Genomic DNA, 14,112 nt, shown 5'->3' on the forward strand with positions numbered 1-14,112 from the left:
TTTTTACTTCTCCACTGTACTATAATTATGTGACCTGTACCTCTATGTCTTCTACTACCTGTACCTCCCCTCCCCCCGGCCCTCCCCATGCTGCTGATTTTATATTTTATGAATACAACATTTAATGTTCGCTAACGTAGAGAAACGTCAGACGTAATTCGAGATACGTCAGACGTACTTCGAGATACTTCCGTACTTTCCGCCAATCAGCGCATAGCCCTGTCACAGGACTAATAGTCCTGTGGCAGGGCGGAAGTACCATTCTGGACCTCGAGGCTCCGAGTCTGCAGCTGGACCCTATTGGGCTGAGAGGTACTGTGGAGCCTCGCTCTGAAGGCTGCGCGCGGCTCGCTCCCGCGGGAGTTCCGCGCCTCGCCTCGTCAGACTTTCAGAGCAAATCGGACAACATTCTAACCGCCATGCAACGCGCTTGGCGAGGCCGTAGTAAAACCTGCGCAGATCTGCGTCCGCCTATCCTATCTCGAACAAGCCTTTAAATTAAGCCTACTGACTGAAGCCCACGCGTGAGCCAGCGATAACCCTTTATTAGCACCAGCTGACCGATATGACGTCAGCTGTCAGCATAAGAGCGTTCAAGAGATGAATCGTTCACGACAGTTTAACACCCCCACTTGATCTTATTCTGACACAACCTTTTACACATTTGTTCCAGACCCCCGTCCGGAGCCAGGGCCGGCGGCACGTCCGGCGGCGTCTGGAGGGAACGCACCTCGGGCCGCATGAAGGGGACCAGGCAGAGGAGGTGAGGGAGGTGAGTAGGGAGGGAGTGCTGACCCACAGTGGAGAGAAGCCCCACCAGTGTGAAGAGTGTGGGAGGGGCTTCAGTAAGGTAAGTCACCTGAAGAAACACCGCCGGATCCACACAAGACTGATGCCCCCCCAGTGTAAACAGTGTGGGAGGGTCTTCAGTCAGGTAGGTCACCTGAAGGTCCACATGCTGACACACACAGGAGAGAAGTCCCACCAGTGTGAGCAGTGTGGGAGGAGCTTCAGTAAGTTATCTAACCTGAAGAAACACAGCCGGACCCATCATTTTCAGATTAGGATCTAAGTATAAGGACCAGAGTATAGTCGGGTTTTCATCGTTGTTTATTTTATTCGATATTTCCATTCATAAAGACATGCCGGCAGCCTGTGTTATCACTGGGGATGGGTCAGAGAAGAAACCTAGTGCCCTTGAATTGAATTTTTTAACCCTTCTGCCTTGTTAGGTAACTGACAGATTTGGCACCCCCCCCCCCCCCCCCCCCTTTTCTGTGATAATTCGTTTTCGACCCTCAAGAACATCGCCTTAGTATGCTTCATCGACGCAAGGCCAATTTAATTTAGTTGGCATTTGAGAAGGACTTAACAAAAAAGTTCAGGAATGAGTGGAGGGGCAGTGTTTTAAGAAGATTTCACTCTGTCCCCAAACGCCGCTTGCCGCTCTACTAATGATGGTGAGTAGCCTGTGGAGGAATTTTGTTTGCTTTTTTTATGCACCTTATTTTTGTCAGTTCAGTTCAGTTTGTCAGTGAATTCAGAAGTGTTGAATAAATGGAGACTTTTCAAAGATATAGAATAGAATAGAATAGAAATGTATTATCCTGAGGGAAATTTGACACTGCAAATCACTCAACATTAAACATTTAGACGGTACAAGTCACGAATAAGAATAACAAAACAAATATAAAAAATATACTGAAGTCTACAGTAGGTGTAATATTGCACAGTGCTGTTTAAAAAGTAAGAGTCCAGGAAGATGGTAACTGTCACTCTGTGCTCAGTGATGCAGTGAGGCACAGTGATGCATTGTATAGTCTGATGGCTGTCGGAATGAAGGACTTCCTGTGCTGTTCAGTGCTGCATTTAGGTAGTGTGAGCCTATAACATGCTCCTCCTGTCAGCCAAGTCTGTATAGTGGGTGGGAGGGGTTTTCCCTGATGGCCTGGAGCTTAGCAAGGCTCCTCCTCTCCGCCACCCTCGCTAGAGTCCAGCTCCACCCCAACCATGCTACTGGCCTTCTTGACCATCTTATCCAGCCTGTTTGTGTCCCCTGCTCTCAGTCCGCTGCCCCAGCAGGTCTGTTATATATATCTGTTCAGTCTGTTTTTGTATAAGTGAATGTTCTTAAGATAGAGAGAAATTAGACTTTTCAATTGCCCCTAGTCTTCATAACCACACTGTGTGTCCGACTGTGTACTAGTGCTAGTTGTCTTCACTGTAGTGTCTGCTGTCTTCATAACCACACTGTGTGTCTGACTGTGTACTAGTGCTAGTTGTCTTCACTGTAGTGTCTGCTGTCTTCATAACCACACTGTGTGTCTGACTGTGTACTAGTGCTTGTTGTCTTCACTGTAGTGTCTGCTGTCTTCATAACCACACTGTGTGTCTGACTGTGTACTAGTGCTTGTTGTCTTCACTGTAGTGTCTGCTGTCTTCATAACCACTTCCCTACTCCCACTGCTTTGCAAGAGCTCATAACCAAATGTCTTTGCATGTTTAGTTTTCATTTCAGGTATTGAAAATAAATCTATAGCCTTTTTCCCTCTTGTATTTAATTTCCCCTTGTAGCCATGGAAGTACAGGCCCACCCCCTGCTCCATCGGCCTCCACCCCCTGCCCCAGTGAGCTGAATAAAAGGACCCTATCACAGTGGTAAGATATATTATTGTATATACAGTATGCTGTGGTGTAACATTTTCACATGGTCAAATGTACATAATGTGATTGTCTGCATTATGAGGAGATGAATGCTAACACATGTTTGTGCTTTGTGTTTGTGTGACAGGTTCTCTGCATGGCAGAAGCAGGGACTGGGGGTCATGCCTGCTCCGAGCGCCTCCGCCCAGCCTCTGCCTCCACCGATGGCACTGTCCCTCCAGCAGCAGGTGGGACAAGGACAGCCCTTCACCTTCTCCGTGCCGGAGGACCAACAGGCAGGCCCCTCCACCACCTCTTCCTCATGTCCCCCAGACCACGGCCTCAGGACCAACAGGCAGGCCCCTCCACCACCTCTTCCTCATGTCCCCCAGACCACGGCCTCAGGACCAACAGGCAGGCCCCTCCACCACCTCTTCCTCATGTCCCCCAGACCACGGCCTCAGGACCAACAGGCAGGCCCCTCCACCACCTCTTCCTCATGTCCCCCAGACCACGGCCTCAGGACCAACAGGCAGGCCCCTCCACCACTTCTTCCTCATGTCCCCCAGACCACGGCCTCAGGACCAACAGGCAGGCCCCTCCACCACTTCTTCCTCATGTCCCCCAGACCACGGCCTCAGGACCAACAGGCAGGCCCCTCCACCACCTCTTCCTCATGTCCCCCAGACCACGGCCTCAGGACCAACAGGCAGGCCCCTCCACCACCTCTTCCTCATGTCCCCCAGACCACGGCCTCAGGACCAACAGGCAGGCCCCTCCACCACCTCTTCCTCATGTCCCCCAGACCACGGCCTCAGGACCAACAGGCAGGCCCCTCCACCACTTCTTCCTCATGTCCCCCAGACCACGGCCTCAGGACCAACAGGCAGGCCCCTCCACCACCTCTTCCTCATGTCCCCCAGACCACGGCCTCAGGACCAACAGGCAGGCCCCTCCACCACCTCTTCCTCATGTCCCCCAGACCACGGCCTCAGGACCAACAGGCAGGCCCCTCCACCACCAGGAAGCTGCACAGAGAGAATTTGCTCTGCAGTACCCTGATGTGACCATACTGTTGGACAATGCTGTAAACAATCAGCCAGAGCCGTTTAAATCTGGGCTCAAAAGCCTGATTGACATTACAAGGAGACATTCTCAGCATTGAGAGCCTATTTCAGGGGTGGCCAACCAGTCAGAGACTAAGAGCCACAAAAATTACTGTGGTACCACAAAGAGCCACACCATATACCAGCGTTTCTCAACCTTTTTTTTCAGTCACGGCACCCTTCATGTGTTTATAGGTCTCACCCTCTGGCCTCTGAAGTTGCTAATGTCTTTTTTATTTGGGCCTCACAGGGTTAAAAGTACCCTGTGAGACCCACGGTTGCAAAATTACAAAATCACTTTTAGCCATTTAAAAAAATTATGTTTATAGGGCGGTCAGGTGGCGTAGCGGAGATTGTGCTTGTCACCAACGCAGGAGATGCTGGGTTTGAGCCCAGCTCTCGGCGTTGCTACCAGCTTGGCTGGTCGTTCATACTAATACAATTGGCAGTATTACAGGGTGGGAAGCTGGTGGGTGGGAATCTGGCGTTGTGGACAGCGACGCCTACAGGTCAGGTATCGGCGCTTGCTCAGCGGGGCAGGACTTGGTGGAGATAGCATGCCCTCCCACGCGTTACACTTCACCAATGAGAGTCCTCGCTGCCAAGTGAAAAGACGTCACTGGCAGTCGCCACACGTATCGGAGGAAGCGCGCGGTCAGCTTCGGGACGCCCTTGTACCGACTCGTAGGAGAACATGCATACAGCAGCCAGGTAGGGGGGGGGGAATTGGCATGACTAAATTGGGACGGGGAGAAAAACAGAAAATTGGAGAGAGAAATAAAAAAATTTAAATTTAAAAAGTGTTTATTTAAAAAATGTTAAGCACATGTAGGCCTATAGTGAATTGGTCCTGTTGTTCAGCCTCACAATGCTATTTGATAGTAAATGTGTTTCATATGTCCCACCCTCTGGCCTCTGAAGTTGCTAATGTCTTTTTAATTTGGGCCTCACAGGGTTAACCTCTTAAGCCCGAGATATACAGTAAAAGTGTATATTTTCAGCATGACGTTTGTTTACCAATTATTTTAACTGTTATTAGTGAAATATAAGATTATAGAAATCTCAGGGCATTGAGTCGGAAACTGGCGCATATTGACAGGAAGAAGTGGCACAGCCAAAAGTGAGTGTAGTCTTTTGAAGGAAGAGACTCAGAGCTTTCGAATTTCGAAAAACTACCCTACCCAGCTCACACCAGCCCCTGTCAATCATCTGACTTACTTTTTTATTTCTCTTATTTTTGGGGATTATCTCCCACAAACTTGAACGTTATTGCCATAAGACAGAACGCAGTTAGTTTCTCTACCTTTTTGTGAACGTCTTGCAAAAAACGGTGTTGCAATACGATGAAAAATGGTGGAGAAATTTACATTATAAAAAAGATGGCAGAATTCAGTACTGTATCTACAAAACCTTCTGTTTAATAATCTTCCCTTTATTCATTTGCTTAGATTTTTCAGGTCTGGTCAATTTTAGCATGGTGTTATTCACAGTCAAAGATAAAAAAAATTAAATAGAATTGATATTCTCCTTTGGTTCATTACAATTTACTCAAGCCTAGTAACAGACACACTATTTCTGACACTGATCTATTATGTCCCTAGATTCAGATCCCAAGAACATGCCAATGGACCATTTTAAAAAAAAAATTGTAAATGTTTATTCTATGTCCTTATGAATGACGTGAAAAAAAAATTATTATTATTATAATTTGTTTTATGGATGGAAGAGCTGCGAGTCGCGGGTTGGCCACCCCTGGCCTATTTCAAGGATGGCACAAACAGTCACAGACTTATTTCCACTGTGGTCCTTGGTCTCAGCAGCACATACATAAACATGTATTACACATAATATCATCAGCCTACAGTATATTGCTAAAAGTAAAATACAACATTATTAATAAAATATGTACAGACACACTAAAACTACACTACATTAAAACTAGAACCTTCCTTAGTTACTCTGGGACATTTTCTAGGAGCCATTTCCTAACGTTCACCGTGAAACTATACAAGTTAGTATAGAATTAGAAACTGGCCCCTGTAAATATCCTAACACAACCCCCTCCAATGTACAGTAAATGTCCTAACCCAGTAATACACAAGACCCTCTTCTTGGACCAAGTAAGGTTGTCGATAATCCAATGTACAGTTACCCCCCCCCCCCCGCCCAACCACCTCCAATGTACAGTTACCCCACCCCACCTACCCAACCCACCCCACCTCCTCCAATGTAGTTTCTTCGTCAAATGTATATACTCTTCTTTTTCTTTTTCTTTTTTTAAACTCTTTTTGTATCACAAACGGTACTGTATTTGTAAATCTGGTATGTCATAAATGTATAGATGTAGCAGTACTGTCTATGTTAGGGATGGGCGTGAGTAATCGATTACTCGTAGCTATGAGAAAAATCGATCTTAAATTAATAATTTTTATGGAAAAAGAAAATATTAAAAAAATATATTTTTATATATTTGTTTCACATGTATGTGTAAGATTATAACTGTTTGTTGGTTTCCTTAAACATATACGTGAATGAACAAAATTAGGTAAAAAAGAAAAGATTAAATTTATATTTTTTTGTTTTTTCGAGTAATACACGATCACTCGAGTATAGCATGCAATCAATCGATCTGGATTTTTCTTTAAAATGCCCATCCCTACTATCTATGTCATATATGTTATGATTAATTGAAAATGGGGGACCCTGATGTAAACAAGACGAAAGTCTTTCTCTGGTCTGCAATGCATCCCCTTAACAATTGTGTGTATTTAAGCATTACATCACACGCAGGAGTGGTTTGTGACCAATAAACCATGCCTAGGGGTGGTTGTTAGGCCCGAGGCGCAGCCGAGGGTCGTTAGACCCCCCTAGGCATGGTTTATTGGTCACAAATCACGACTGCACGTGGTGTAAAGCTTTTATACAACTGCCAGATTCATCCAACCTTATTTCTATACAATAAACACACATTAATCGAAGATTTATTGAAAAAACCATCCGCCAGAAAAAATAGTTCCCACAACTCCATGTGGAAGCAGCTTGAAGTGCATCCAACCAAACTAACACATCCAACTGTGTATTATTGGAATGATTGAGAGAAGTTGCCTCATGTGGAAGCAGCTTGAAGTGCATCCAACCAACTAACACATCCAACTGTGTATTATTGGAATGATTGATTGAAAATTTTATTACCAGATGCAGAATATAAAGTAGGTAAAACAAATTAAAACGTTTTCTTTGCCCTATAGGAAAAAAACGTTTTCTTCGCCCTATTTTTTTATTTATTTCTTTTAGCCTAAACTTAACCAGTTGGAAACCAGGGGTACAGTAATAAAATTAGCAATCAACCAATCAATCAATTCAATAGACCATGCTCACTTAAAACAGCGCTGCTTCTCTCTCAGTCTGACTCCCCCGCTGTTGCAGACAGGAGTGTGTGTGTGCGTGTGTGTGTATGTGTGTGTGTGTGTGTGTGTGTGTGTATGTGTGTGTGTGTGTTTGTGGGTACGCCAGCGACAGTGTGAGAGAGAACGCTGCAGTCAGTAGAAAGTAGGAAGGAAGAAATTTAAATCAATCAATTAATCTATCAATCAATCCGCGATTTTTCTTTTGTTCTAGATTGAGTCAAGACCCATCAATTACATCATCCAACATTGTTTAAAGGACTAACACATTCCCCTTGACAGAATCGCTTCATATTTAGTCGTTATGGTGCTTTCAACATAACCATTTATTGTCCGCGATCTTGTTTTCTCCCGGAGTGAGCCGGGGAGGGTTATGTGATTTGGTTGTGGGCGGGTCCTGAGCCCAGGACCGTGGATTGTTGCCAATAAAGACGTGTGAATGGCCAATCAGAATCGAGAAATTTGCATGCCGTTGTATAATGAGCTGTACTGTATTGTACCCATTCTGCAATCTGTTAATAAAATGTTCAATCTATCAGGTTCAAGCTTTGTTTGGTGGTCAAAGGCAACTCATTCCACTCCTGTGTGTTTCCACCTCATGGCTATCAATATTTCTTGGCTGCTGTAACGCCTGCCAGAATGATTCTTTTTTTGCTGTATGGAGGCCGGCAGTATACATATAATTTAGGAGCAGTGTTGCTGCTGCAAGTGGAATTGTCAATTGTCAATTATCCAGCATACAGCCCTCTCAACATGTCCCTTGCAGTAGTTCTATCTATTACTTAATTTCACAATTTTCTTATACTTTGATTCTACTGTCGCCATGTATGCATATGCCCACTACATGTATTTATTGCTCCATCTCCGCCCACTACAAACATGGGAACTCAATAACCCCCCCCCCCCCCCCCCCCCCTCCCCATCTCTCTGAGAGTGGTTGTCTCGTAGTGTTGGCCAAGGTGGTGGATGTCTCTGGGTCTTGGCCAAGATTGCAGTGACTGTTCTACCCCCACACTGGTTATGTGCACCACCGAGGCCATGGATCAGCTTCATACCGTCTTCTGTCCATGGTCTGTCAATGTGGTTTAGACGTTTAGTTAATTGAGTTCATTGCTGGGTTAAGTACTTCTATTCTATTCACATAATATGCTTACTACATATATCTCATTTGAGTAGTGGAAAAGGGGTAGGATTAAATAAGTGTACTTCTTCCTATTCCTTTTCGAACATGTAAAAATTGAGTTATGTTTAGTTTATTATAAAAAAAATCGATTTCATAGAGATCAATGATTTGTTATGATTTTATATTTTACATCGTAAAACGTTCGGAATAAAGATTTCAAATCTATTCTATTCAGATTTTTGCTTACCACATCTATCTATTGCTATGTCCGCCTATCACAATCACGCAAACTGTAACGCTTGTCCCATATCCCTGTCTCCCTGTGAATGGCTGTCTCGTGGTGGACGTCCCGTGATGATGACCGGGAGGATGCGACCCTCTCTGCGTCGCCCCATGCCTCAAATAGATCCGCCATCAGCTCTATTTACAATCTTTTAAAATGTTCAGTTGCTATTGCATGCACTTATCCGTGTTTCATAACATGTGTGCATGCTTACCAACTGTTTTATTGCAACACTAATAATGTGTTTGTTTTAATGAAACTACATTAAGTGTGTCTTTAGACGACACGTTAAGGACAGCATTAGCTAGCTTGATAGGATGATCAACATCATCCAAGCTAGCTAAGTTATTCCATTCTGTGTACTGCATATTACCATACTTACCATATTTACCATCAGTCATGCTCTTGCTAATAATGCTATGTCTGTGAGAGAGAGAATAAGGATGCGGTATCTGTCAACTTATGCAAAACACGCCCCTTTTAGTTTGATTGATTTGGCGCGTTCTTATTGGTCGAGAGGTTTAAGGGGGCGGGACTTAGGTAAAAGTTTTATTTTTTTTCAAAAAAAAAAGTCTTTCAAAATAAAAGATTCAATTTTTTTTAGATTCAAACGTTTTTTTTATTTTCAGATTGTATGTATTCCATGGTTTTCACAATATGTATTTCTGTATTTCCAAACGTTTTCAGAATATATCATCACAATTAAGTTTTACAAGGTTGAATACATTATGTGTATTCCAAAGTCTTAAGAATATATCTTCAGAATAAAATACAATGTGTGTTTTCTTCAGAAAGTGTATTTATTTCAAATGCTAAATGTAAAATACATTTAGTGTGTTTTCTTCAGAAAGTGCATTTATTTCAAATGGTGAGTGTATCTTCAGAAAGTGCATTTATTTCAAATGCTAAATGTAAAATACATTTAGTGTGTTTTCTTCAGAAAGTGCATTTATTTCAAATGGTGAGTGTATCTTCAGAAAGTGCATTTATTTCAAATGGTGAGTGTATCTTCAGAAAGTGCATTAATTTCAAATGGTGAGTGTATCTTCAGAAAGTGCATTTATTTCAAATGGTGTGTGTGTCTCCACTCTGTAGGCTGTGTGTTCTCTCAAATGTCTCTCAGTAGACTGAATATGTCTCCCTCTGTCTAACTGCAGCTTCTCTGAAAATTCTGATAGTGACATCCCCCGTAGATGTCATAGGAGGCTGGAGAATGACTACGGCCAATGAGATGACTCAAAACCATCTGCCAAAAGCAGATTTATGACTCTGCGACTTCCCGTTTCTGTAGAAAAACGGCCCCCAAGGTGTCTGTGTGTGTTTTCTTAAGGCCAGATGCCAAATGTCACAATCTTTAGATAATTGTATTCCAAATTACAAATGTAATGTGTCTAATGTGTTTAAGCAAAAGTCTAAATAAATGTAAAATAAATTTTCTGTATTCCAAATTACAAATGTATGTATATTAGTTTCTTGGATAAAGACATAATCTTCACTTGTGTTTAAGCAAAAAGAAAATTACAAATGTATTTTGTAAAATTAAAAGTGCACCATTACATTAGCATGCAAGGGTCTAGGGTTTGAATATTTCGTTAATACAGGTGTTTTATATTATGCACATTAATTATTTTAGAGTTATTATTAAAGAGTTGGGCTGAAAATATAAAGTACAGAAAAGATCTATGTGTGTCTGTGAGGTGTGTGTCTCTGATCGGGGGTGTGAACAGGGCCCTCTCTTAGGTGTTAAAACACAGCATGGGAGGCGTGAAGATTAGGGGACAACTCAATACACATTTACAGTCATCATTCAAATGGTTTATATCTTTGTAACATGTACAAGTAATGTACAACATTATACTCATAGCATATTTTTTAAGATTAAGATCACACATATTTTAAAAGATTTCCCATAAACATGCATTATGTCCTAATAAACTAACCTACACTTTGATGAATATTGTTACACCGCTGACAGAGATGTATTATAATTATAATTTGGATAAAAACGTCAACTAATTGACTAAATGTAAAAGTAATACCAACTAATTGACAGTTTGGGTGGTGATTCTTATTTTCTTATTTCGTAAGACTAAAATTAAAAGGCTACAGATCATAGAAAGATTTATGTCTTGTTTACATCAGAGTCCCCCTTTTTTCAATACATCCAGACATTTAGGACATAGCAGATTTACAAATACAACACTGTTTGTGAAAACAGTCCAGAAAATATATGTCCAAGCTGTTTTAACTGTTTAAATAGGGTATTTCAACCATCTTTAATTAAGACTTATTTTGGATATAGATCGCCTCAAGGCCTGAATGTCCATATACTGTAGCAATGGTAAGCATGCATTTTAGGTCAACTTCCCTTACCAACATGCACATCTAACCCCTCTTTTAATGTCACAGTAACCTGAAATAGCACAGAGTGTGGGGAAAAGGCCTTATTCAAAATTAAAAAAAAACGTTGAAACTGTACCCATTCTCCAATCTGTTAATAAACTTTTCAATCAATCAATCAATATATGATTATGTATAAAAGTTAAAGACATGATAGATTAGAGTTGGGGCGAAAATATAAAGTGTTGTAAATATCTATCTTTTTGAGGATCTGGGTGTGAACATGGGGCCCTGTTATAGGTGTCAAAATGCTGCAAGGAGGTGTGAAAGATTAGGGACCAAACAACCTCTGTATATTTGCTTGTAATACTCTGCATTTACTCTAAACAAAACTAATAAAGTCTGTATTACAGCTAACTCTTTAAGTTTCAATAGTTTGGATTTAATACATAATTCATTGGTATGTTCTCTTGAATCTACATTGTGAACTATTCTTACTGCTCTCTTCTGTAATATAAATAAGGGCTTTATGTTGCTTTCATACGTGTTACCCCACACTTCCACACAGTAACTCAAATATGGTAGGATGAGTGAACAATATAATATTCGCATAGAATTATAATCAAGCACATTCTTTGCCTTGTTCAAAACAAAACACTCTTGGCTACCTTATTTTTTTATGTACATTATATGTGGCTTCCATGTCATTTTCTCATCCAACATAATCCTTGGATTCCTTTGTCAATACATAATGCCACATTGTCCTTCTTTCGATTAGTAAATATCATACATTTCGTTTTTCCAAATTTAGGGATAGCTTATTGTTATTAAACCATATCTTAAGTTTACACATTTCATTTGTAATTTGGAATACAGAAATTTGTATCGACAGCAAATAAAACAAATTGCAATATGTTTGACACTTCACATATATCATTAATATATAAAATAAAAAAGTGTGGGCCCCCAGGACCGAACCTTGAGGGACAACACATTCAATATAGTTGGCTCCACCTCAAATGTAATGTTCAGAAAATGTGTATTTTAGGTCTTTGCTGTTGCTGTCATTTTGACCATCTAGCTAAAAGAGGGGTCAATGATCGCAAATGAATACATGGTAAAAAGGTCTACCAATTGTCAGGCAAGAATGCACTTCTAATATGTTACACACTAGTAATACAGCCATAATATTTCCAAATAGTATTGTTCTAAACAGTGTATTACAAATACAGTGTATTTGTAGCTAATGTAGACAATAGGCAATTATATAATTGTCACCTGAAAACATATTGTTGTCTATTTTCAAGATAGCTACTTAACCAGTTCATCGCCACCCCTCTCACACAGCATGTTTGTAATTTAGAAATTAAAATGTGATGATCAATCGTATCAAATGCTTTTTTAAGTGTATTTCCTATTCCTATTGTGTAATTCCTTTCATCTACGGTTGTGGTTATTTCTTCATATATATTCATTAAGGCTAAGGCTGTTGATCGATTTGCCCTGAATCCATACTGACTCTCACTCAGAATCTAAGAATCTAAGAATCATGAATCAAGAATCTTGAAAAATTGTGAAAGCAAAGACACTGGTCTGTAGTTGGTAAAACTGTGTTTGTCCCCAGATTTAAATAGCGGAATAATAATTAAAAAAAAAATTAATAGAAATTTCCCACAGGGATAAGGTTTATCTTATCTAAGTGTGCTAGTGTTTAATAGTGTATAGGGACATAGTGTGTAATAGTGTAATATTGTCATAGGGTAGTCATATAATAGTATGTAATAGTGTTATATAGTGTAATATTGTGCAAATGTGTAATCATGCAATAGTGTAATAGTCTAGTAATAGTGTAATAGTTTAATACATTATTTTGTTTCCTCAAACAGACATGTTCATGTAACATGCATCAATCCAGTTTTCAGTCACTTTTTCAGTCACCTTTCAGCCAACTGTGTTGAAGATTTGTAGCATGGTCCTAGGATAAACATAAATTATAGACATCTAAAATCATGAAACAGGTCGATTTTTAGTAGATTTAATCAATAGTCAGAAGGATAATGCTATTTTAGTCAAGGGTTGAGATATATCACCCCCATGACACATCCCTATTTTGTAAGACAACCAGTTTGATGTTGTAATTTCAGTGATTAGGCTCGTTTGTCTGTATACATTTTTAACAATCTGCTTTTGGTGTATTTTTTAGGTGTTTGGTTATGTTTTTATCTGTCATTTTGATCAGGTCTAGCTAAAAGAGGAGATTTATGATCTCAAATGACTAAGGTTTACCAATTGTCATGCGCGAATTTCAACTCTAACGTGTTACATAAGTAAAACAGACTATTTGCAAACACCATTGTTCTAAACAGTGTATCTACTATAGACAGTGTGTATTTATATTTTAGCTAAATGTAAAAAACATGAGAACACAATCCTAGTGAATTCTGAATTTGATGTTTATTGGTTGAATGTCAAGGATAAACATCTAAAACCATGAAACTGACTGATGCACTTAAAACAGACATGTCAACATAGTTTTTTTTACCTGTTTGCATAATGATAAGGTATAAAAACAAAGTGCTTCAATACAAATGTATTTTTTAGAAGTTTAGTAATATCAAGCCCCAAATGTATTTTCTTTAACCTGCTCTAAGGTACATTATACAACTCATTTATGAATTACTTTGCAACGTCTAGTTTTTTAGCCCCCCAGAGTTTTATGCTCTCAATATTATGGATATGCATTAAATCACACACGATAGGAAATATTCAATCAACTCAAAGATGATGGTTCTAAGGTAAATAAAATGTAATTCAGTCAACATAGTTAGTGTATAGTATGGCTAACATGTATGAAAGTTGTTGATACAATATTATAATTCATAATTCATTTCAAAATAATTACAGGCGAGGTTGTTTGATTTTTGTCCCGATGATTGAAGGAAATTCATTTTTTAAGAACCATTTAACATGAAACATCTTAAAGATGTATTTTTATTCATTATAACCATGAAAATAATGCAATGTTAGGTTTTACCGTGATTTTAGTGTTCACAGATAGGAATGTATTATTCACATTCAATTATCCAAATGTACTCTGAGTAAAATTTACTCTGTGAAATGTACTCTGCGAAATGTACTCTGCGAAAGTTCCCTGCAATATGCAGGGTTTTACATAGACTAAAAACAATTCATATTGTTTCAGTGATGGCCTGG

General features: G+C 40.2%; 1 long non-coding RNA gene across 1 annotated transcript; it reads left to right on the forward strand.

Annotated features, from left to right (window-relative positions):
* The first annotated feature begins 615 nt into the window (after positions 1–615).
* LOC311245622 lies at positions 616–3,119 on the forward strand. Its single transcript, XR_014620752.1, has 3 exons — positions 616–772; positions 2,575–2,658; positions 2,792–3,119. It is a non-coding gene; the product is annotated as an uncharacterized lncRNA (long non-coding RNA).
* The last annotated feature ends 10,993 nt before the right edge of the window (positions 3,120–14,112 follow it).

Source organism: Notolepis coatsorum (assembly GCF_963971535.1).
Source record: "Notolepis coatsorum genome assembly, chromosome: 18".
NCBI lineage: Eukaryota > Metazoa > Chordata > Actinopteri > Aulopiformes > Paralepididae > Notolepis > Notolepis coatsorum.